The sequence below is a fragment of the Rattus norvegicus genome, chromosome 8 (genome assembly GCF_021556685.1).
Source record: "Rattus norvegicus strain SHRSP/BbbUtx chromosome 8, alternate assembly SHRSP_T2T, whole genome shotgun sequence".
Classification (NCBI taxonomy): Eukaryota; Metazoa; Chordata; class Mammalia; order Rodentia; family Muridae; genus Rattus; species Rattus norvegicus.
In genome coordinates, this window is record NC_141541.1 from 60,508,352 (window position 1) to 60,517,423 (window position 9,072).

The window sequence follows — 9,072 nt, forward strand, 5'->3', positions numbered from 1 at the left end:
AGACAACAAATGAAACCCTGCCATGTCTTCATAGCTCTCTAATTAATACCCTTGAAAGTTACATTACTAGAGAAAAAGTCCATATAATTCCCTTTCCTCTTTTTAAAATCCAATAGCTATGTTTGTCATCCCACCATGTGACTACAGGGAATGCCACGACTGTCTCTGTTTCCAACATGGGGGCATGTTGCTTTCTAGACCTAAGACTTCTTGAATGTCCAATCCCAGCCTTTTAATCCTCTAGCTTCCCGATAACCACAGGCTAGGCTTTATCAGTTTCATTTATTGGCTCCTGGTGTCCACCTGAACACACTCCTGAGAAAATCCCATTCTCCTTGCACACAGTGTAAATATTTGGGGAGCTGTCCAGGTGATGTTACTCAGCCCTTACATAATGGCTGAGAAACCCCAAGTTGGGGCACCTGATTTTAATGATGGGTGACAAGCGTAGCGACTTTTTGTCATTGTCTTTATTAGACTGGAAAATTAATTAAGTTTGTTCTTAGCTTAGAAGGAGGACATTATTTCCAGTTTTCCCCAGACTGCTTACTCTACAAATGCCCCAGGGAAGAGTCACAGGTGAACGAATATTGCCTCACAGAAAGTGAAACAAAGGAAGTGACGAATAGGGAAACTTCCTCAACACTATCATTGTTAGAAAAGTGTGCTGTCTCTTCTGCTGGACACTTCCCATTCCCCAGGAATAACTGATTCTTCCTCCGTGTTTCCCATTTCATCTCCCATATTCCTGCCCTTACATCCCAGCATCCAGATGAGAACTAAGAGAAGCGGTGTGTGATAGGTATGGAATTATTTGTAATAAGAAATGTTATGAGTGTAGTGATTGGGATGACTTCTTTTGAGGATATGATGAAAACCTCCTTATTCCAAAAGAACATGTAGAGAGACATGAGGCTTATTAGGAAAATAAACATTTGATGTGCACTATATCAAAAGCAGAGAGACTGTTGGCTCAGTGTTACTTTTCAAAGAAAAATATGTTTCCATCTCCAGAGTGTAAAATTAAACACTACATTTAACCCCTAAGGCATTGAGAACTCTGGATAGAGACATACTATTCCCTAGGTACAAATTTATTCTGCTTAAAATGGATATAGAGCACAAGTTCTTCTTTTTTTTAAATTTCTCTTTAGAACTGTCAGAAAATTCTTCAAGAGTCTAAGAAACTGTGTCCCCAGGGGGTAAAGCAACACCTATATATAGACGCGCTTTGGTCCGTGCTCGTAATTTGCTTTGGTATCCATGGGGATGACAGGTGTTAAAGCAATGCAAGCGGATATGATGACACAAAGCCGAGCTATATGAGTTTGCATTAATCATTTGGCACCAACAGAGTTTGATCTTATCTGAAGTGTGGATAAGTTTGTTAAAGGGGTGTTATGTACTTATTCTGACTTTAGACGGTGTCTAATTGTGTCTTAGGAGAAAAGGGGTTTAGATTATAACTGGATATTTATTTCACGGCTCCTATTAGCCATCACAGTTAGGTAAAGGATAAGATTGTGGAAAAGAGTGAAAGAACAATTACATCCAACAGATCCAGGTAAGAGGAAGAGAGGGCAAACCAGAGTTGGTATATTGCAATGGTCAAAGCCTAGAGCCTAGGAGAAGGAATTGGCTAAAGTCGTGGTCTATTTACTGGCCATATAATTTTAAAGAAATTACAGAGTTATGCATATATATGTGTGTATATGTGTATGTATATATTTATGTGCATATGTCAGAAATATATGTGTATATGTATATGTGTGTGTGTAACTTATGATGACTAAAAATTAACACAATTACACTTCTTAGCTCAGGGTTAACATAGTAAAAGATGAATAATTTGCTGTAATTCATACACACCTATTTAAGAAGATTTGTCTCAAAGATCGCCATCTGTTTATCTAACAGTTTACTACAAGTTGATAATAATGTTTTTCTTTAATTCCTGGCTAAAACTCTTAGTGTTATTTCTTCTAGGACTTTCCAGAATTTTGATTTTTGTTCTATCCTGCTTTCTGACTATGTTTAAATAAAATTATGCATCAACTAAATTTCGGGCATTTCTTTGCTTAAGGTATGTTCTCTGTCCATGCCAGGCACAGAAGGAGTCATAAATTCCCACTTATTTCCTGGCCTTTTCTCTTCACCCAGAACAGTTACTCACGGACTCTTCCCTGAGCACAGTGGTGTTACATTGCTCTTCTGGTTTTCTCATAGGCTCATGCTGACTCTACCTCATGCCCCACTTCAAGACTACTGAGGGATGAAGGGCCTTCCATGCTCATGCATGCCATCCTTTTGTCTGCTGCTTGCTTCTCTCTTTAATGCCTGACTGTACACCATCTTCCTTTTGAGCCACTCTACTGAGCACTTCCGCTGGAATAGGAATTGGACCAGTGTGAATGCCTGTTAGAGTTCTTAACATTGAAATTTGGGGAGCTGACCTGACACTCAGGTCTCAGTTTTCATACCCGACGGCTCTGCTTGCTCCTGGGACCCACAGCTCTGAAAGTATTGCTGGGAATCAAATTAGATCTGAACCCAGCAAGGAGAAGGCATGGTGACAGACTTTGATTATAACGATGCCAATCATATTGGCAAAGGAACAGAAATGCGTCCAAAGAGAAAAGCATCCTATGCACAGTTACAATCATTGTTCCAAAGCAGCTGCTGGCACATACACACAGGAGACCCTACTCTTCAGATGCTGGTTGTGCTTCTTTGGCGGGAGCTAATCCAGAAATGTTCCTTTAGCCCTCCCACTTATGCAAGTGGCTGTTAAAATGCAAGGGGACAGTTTCTTTGAAGATTTAGTTATTTTATTTTATGTATATGAGTGTTTTCCCTGTCTGCATGGGTAAGTGAACCATGCATGTCTGGTACCTGTGGAAAAGTCAGAAACAGAGTTATAGATGGCTGGTGGTGAGCTGCCAAGTGGGTATTGGGAATCGAATGCTCCTCCTCTGTAGGAGCAGCAAGTGCTCTTAACCGCCAAGCAGCCTCTCCAGTTCCCAATGTGGAAGTTTAAAAGAACAGTGAGTGAAAATATCTTTTATAACCACATCGAGTTCACCTTGGCAAGACTCAGCAATGCAGGATATGTACAACCTGGACTAAGAAAAAATACTGAGGAGAAGACAGACTCTCGGCACCTGGGAAGGATTGCAAAAGGAAGGGAAGACATGGAGGGGAAGGGAGGGGAGGAAGAAGTATGTGGGAGGAGAGAGACAGAGAGAAAAACCCCTCCAGAGAGAAGGGGAGAGAAAGGGAGAGAGAGAGAGAGAGAGAGAGAGAGAGAGAGAGAGAGAGAGAGAGGGAGGGAGGGAGGGAGGGAGGGAGGGAGGGAGAGAGAGAGAGAGAGGGAGGGAGGGAGGGAGGGAGGGAGGGAGGAGAGAGAGAGAGAGAGAGAGAGAGAGAGAGAGAGAGAGAGAGAGAGAGAGGCCTGAAAGAGGAACAACAAGAGGGGTAGGAACTGAAGTCACAGTAATAAATATTTCATTAAAGATTCACCATCTAAAAGTACTTTGCTCATGTATGTGTGTCATGTTCACAGACGGCCAGATATAAGAGCGAAAGTAGATTTCATATTTAATTTAACGAGGGAGGAGAAGTACAGGATAAAGGAAAGGTTAGCAGGAGCTGTAGGAGTTTGGGCTTAAACCAACTTTCATGATTATGTGTGTGTGCCATTATTTCTAGCCTTCTCAGAAGACATATGCAGGGAATTCTCGTACAGTGCTTCTGTAGATGGTAGCTATCTTCTGTGTGCCTCTCCTCCCTTCTCTTTACTTTTTAATTGTGTTTACACAATGTAGGCTCTAATGTTTGCCTGGAGCAGCACAGTTTTCTGCCTCACCTGTATTGTGAAAAGTGTAAACTAGTGAGGGGGTGGGGGATGTTGTGCTAACTTTCAAAAGCCTGTCAACATATTCCCTTCATAAACTAACTGGCAACCTGCCTATCAGGAAAGCCACCTAGTAGAGGAACCCAGCGGGACATTCCGTCCTGCTATCCTGTGATGCTCCTGTCCTGAGGACTAGTCAGTATGATGTGTTTAATTTTAGGGTTCAAAGTTCTGTAAATTAAAGAAGTAAGGCAAGCATTCACTTTGCCATGTTATGCTCTTGTATGATTCTGTTTTCCACTCATTCATCTAGTTCTCAAAGTAATATTGCAGGGCTAGCATATGAGAAAAATGGATACTCAATTTTATGACTCCAGGCAACTTGTCCTGAAGGAGTAAGTCTCAGAAGAAAATTGAAAACCAGTTTGACCTGAGTCTCAAATTGTATATTCTACCTCCAAACTTGCTCTGGTGATAAAGAACTATTGGGACAGAATCAAAAATGGCAAGGTCCAGGAATCACTGTTGATTTCCTACCTACCCTATATAGCCAGTCAGAATGAAGACGAAAACAAATAAAGAAAAAAATAGCCACCCAGGCATTCGTAACCTATAATTTCTAGAATGCCCTGAAGAAAGCGCTCTGTGTCTGTAAGGGTTATTTGCTGTTTCTTTGGATAATGACACATTGTTATTGAAACTAAGGTAGAAAATTTGAAAACATAAAAAGAACACAAAAAAGAAAATTAGTAACCACACTGTATTAATTTACAGATTTGATGAGTCACCCCAAAACAGAATAAAATCAGAGAATACAAAAATCAATTTTCCTTTAGCAGAAGAACTCTAAGGGTGTTTCAGATAGTGACAGTGGTTTTGCTATGTTCACTGGGATGTCAGAATTCATTTTAGCCATAACCTTTCTAGCCATTCAGAGGAGAAGAAGGAAACTACAAAACCACCATGAGCAAACATCCTTCCCACTGTCTACTGCAGTCTATATAAATAGCAAAGCCCATTCAGCCACAGAGAAATGGATTCTAGATGACCTGTTCATCTACCGCTGTCGGGAACGGTAGTATCTTAGCTTATTCAAGTGACTATAAGAAAACACCTGAGACTGGGTTATTTACAAATAACAGAAGTTAGTGCTCATAGCTTTTGGAGCTGGAAAGTCCATGGATAGGACAGGGGCTCAAGGGAAAACCTATTACTAGCATTCTGTCAAGCAAACATAGAGTAAAATCTCCTAATGACATACTGCTCTACCTACAGATGAGTGCAGTGCTCAAAGCTCATCAAAGAAGCTTCTTTCTGTACTAGATGGGAATTAACGCAGAGATCCACAACTGGACTCTGTGCAGAGTGAGTGATCTCAGAGCATTCAGGCGTACATGAGATTGTTATCACCAAACCCTTTCCTTGAGGTTCAGGGATTTGGCCAACTTAAAACAAACTCTTATGTTTTTGTCTGTCTATGGACTTTTTGTTTTATTTTGCCATTTTTTGTCCTATTGGTCTTCTGATTGTTAGTTTTGATTTTTATTATTTTGTGTGTGTGTGTGTGTGTGTGTGTGTGTGTGAGAGAGAGAGAGAGAGAGAGAGAGAGAGAGAGAGGGAGAGAGAGAGAGAGAGAGAGAGAGAGAGAGAGAGAGAGAGAGAGAGAGAGGATAGAGAGGTAGAGAGTATAGGAGAGGAGAGGAGTTGTATTTTAGATGTGAAAACATTTTTTTAAAAAAGCCAGCAAGCCCAAAATCCAAGTATCAGCCAGGTCTCTGTTTCTATGACTAGGCTTTCTTATTACATTTAAGATGGTGAAAGTGCCAGTTGAGTCCCCTAATTTTCTTTTTACAAAGAGAACAGGCAGGACCCTTTGTATTTTATCCTCTATTTATGAGGGAAAAAAGATCTTATGACTTAACTACACCTCAAAGTAATGCTTGTAATGATGTCTCAGAAGTGTTAAGTTTTAACATAAGACTTTTGGTGTTACACCAAACATTAGACCATAACAAATTGAATGGATCTCCAAGGGAAATTGTGTTCATGTATAGATTGCTACTTTATTTTAGATTTAATTCGTGAGTAATATTTTAAATTTATTTATGTGTGCATGTGTGCATGTGCGTGTGCGTGCCCATGGAGACTAAAGAGGATGTCAGATCTCCTTAGAGCTGGAGTTGTGGGCTGCCATGAGATGGGTCCTGGGAACCAAACTCAGTACTGTGGAAGAGAAATAAATGCTCCTAACCATGGAAGTTTCACCAGGCTCTCTCCCCCGACCCCCAGTGACTGTGAACATCTACAGATACACACTTACAAGACAGAATTAAAGCAGCGTACATACTAACCCACAACATGCTGTTTACACCAACCAACTATATTGGCAGTTTTACTCCATGTCCCGAAATAATCTGCTTTTATTTCTTTTAAATATGGCAAGGCACCCCCTCATCATCCTGTTGTCACATATATTATCCAGCCAATCCATTGTAGACCTTGTTAGTAGTTTGCTAATGTAAAGGTGAAATGGGCAACTTTACACAACAATCTACTCACGCCAAAACATTGAGAAGGTCAGTGGACAAGAAGTTCCTAACGAATATCCCACACATATCCTAGAAAGGTACTAGGAGTTCACTGTCCTATCTGCTGTTTGAAGAAAAGTGATCAAGGTCACAGAAGCATCACCTGTCCTTGGCCACTTTGATAACAACTCTGTTACTCTTGAAATGGGTCAGACTAGGGTGACTCTTGCTGTAGACAGGTCATTTCCAAGTTGGTTTCCTCTTCTGTTCCTTCCATGGGAAGAACATATTCCACTGATAGTGAAGTTGGGCTTGCCGCATGAACAAGGTTTGACGGCAGGCTCCCACGTCCCTCAGACAGTGGTGTGAAAAAGTCTTACTCGGAGTAGTGTTTATTTACATCTATGTCCAATAACCTGTTTAGGGCCCCTGACCCCAGTCCAGCCCACACCAGCCCCATGTATGTGAACTTAGTACCTTACTCTTGTATGCCACTGAAATTCAGTGACTGTTGATTATGCAAAACCACTTCAATGATAACTGATAGCTGATAACTGGAAACCCAGCCAGGTATTGAACAAGCAGAGCACCCAGGGCAAGCCGACCCTTCCCTGCTCTCTGCAGCATTCTTCTGATCTTTCTGAGCAAGTGACTGTCCCTAAAGCTCCAGGTACCATCAGACAGAGGAGATGACCTTATTAAACTTTTCACCCTGCTTGTGCCATTTTGGTCTCACATGATTTTCCAATCTTACTTTCTCTTTGTTCTAGACCTCAGTCCCAGCCCGGTGCAAGAGGCTAATGGACTGTAGAAGAGCTTTTGGCTTTGAAAATGTCAGCCTATAATGAGAAATGGAACACAGTTATTAACAGAGCCAGTCACAGATGCCCACAGGGTACCATCCTTTTGCCTCCTTCCTCACACATGCAGAGCCATGAGATTATCAACAGAGCCTAAACAGAAAATACGAACGCAAGGGAGATGCTTTGATGGTTTCTTAAATGCTTGTTAAAATGCAAAAATTTACTAAAATTTAAAACAACAGTGAGGACCATGTATATCTTGAATTCCTATGAAATAAATTCCAAACACCCCACCTAGTTTAGGGACTTCTGTTGACCTCATTTTAGGGGCAAAAATTGGCATTTTATTATAGCACAGAATAAATATTGCTGTATTCTTGTTGTATAAAATGTTGGAGTTTTGTAATGATGTCTTTGTTCTTGTGTATTGTTTGACTACACTCACCTCCTATTACCTTTTTCCTGTTCTACTTTTCCTGTTTTTTTCAAAGAGTCCTCCCTTCCCTTTGTACATTCATGTGATGTGATGTGATTGTGTATGTGCGTGTGTCAGTGTGTGTGCATATGCCTGTGTGTGTGTGTGTGTGTGTGTGTGTGTGTGTGTGTGTATGTGTGTGCACAGAGTCCTCAGATGAGAGAAAAAATATAATAGTCATTTTCTTCTGGTTTATTTTGCTCAATGCGATCCATGTCTCTGAGCTCATACTTGTAGTAGAAGCTGAGACTTAAGCTTTTAGCCTCACCAGAATCTCAGGTTCTTAGGTGCAGCAAATCTCACCATGAATGAGAGAACTTCAGTTTTGTTTCCTCTTATTGGTACATAAGCAGGAAGGCAATGATCTCAGGGTCCCATTCTGTCATCTCAGGGAGTTCTGGGACAGGCCTTAGCATCAGACAGTTCCAGCTAGCAGTCACTAAGTGCTCTCTTTGGAGACCTTTAAAAAAATATTCATTCTCTTTGTTCTTTACTAGAGCTAATGGTGTTTTCCTTTCCCACGCCCCACTCCAGGCTGCTAAGGATGACGTTTCCTGCTGAAGGCTGTCTTGTTCTTCTGAGGGCTGTAACTATTCCTGCTAGTCAATGTACACCAGCACTCCAACCTGAGTGGGGAAATTCATCCACCACCTCTGTTCTAGCAACTTTATGGTTCCTCAGGCTTCAGAAGCTTGACTCACTGAGCTCTGCTTGATACAGTGTCCATATGCTCCTTGTAGGTGTCTGCATCTTAACTCGGAATACCAACCTGGGCAAGCTTAACAACCCCTGTGTTTTATTTACGAAGACTCCTGACAACCTGTTTAGAGATTCCACAATTCTACTGTTACTAGGCTGAATGTACCAGGCTTTCTGCTTCCTTTAGAGGGCCCTGTTCACATAGAGAAAACGAAGAGTGGACATCAGGGGACAAGGGACAAACATAAAATCACAAGTTTTAGTTGCTCTATTAAGGGCTGATTCGTGATGTCAAGGTAATACGGTCCCGTGAACAGGTGCTAGCGAGGTTGCAAAGCAAGTGTGTTCTTGAGAAAACTTCCAGATTCAGAGACAGCATCACACCCGCAAAGATATCAAATCATATAAGAAAGAATGTAATTAAGTGCTAAGTGTGTGGAAAGGCCTATCAAAAGGTATTTACTGATTCTCTGGCTCTGTGTCTGCTTTCCTGTGTTATGAAGAAACAAATCAAAACAAATCAATTGTCCAGACGAAACGGAAGAGTTGATGCATCGCTCCACTTCACCGAGGTCTGCCCTTTACTCATCAGGGTTAATTTTACTACCTTTCCCTCACTCCACTTACCTTCCTTCTTCTCTCCCTCCTTTATTTACCTTTAAAACAAACCTTAGTGGTTAAGCATAACCAACGCAGAACAACTAAATAGAAAAG

The 9,072-nt window shown here is 41.2% G+C and overlaps 1 long non-coding RNA gene across 1 annotated transcript in view; it reads right to left on the reverse strand.

The window, feature by feature from the left end:
* The window catches only part of LOC148004131 (uncharacterized), an 876,089-nt gene that overhangs the window by 633,599 nt on the left and 233,418 nt on the right, over positions 1-9,072 (reverse strand). The window lies entirely within an intron of this gene.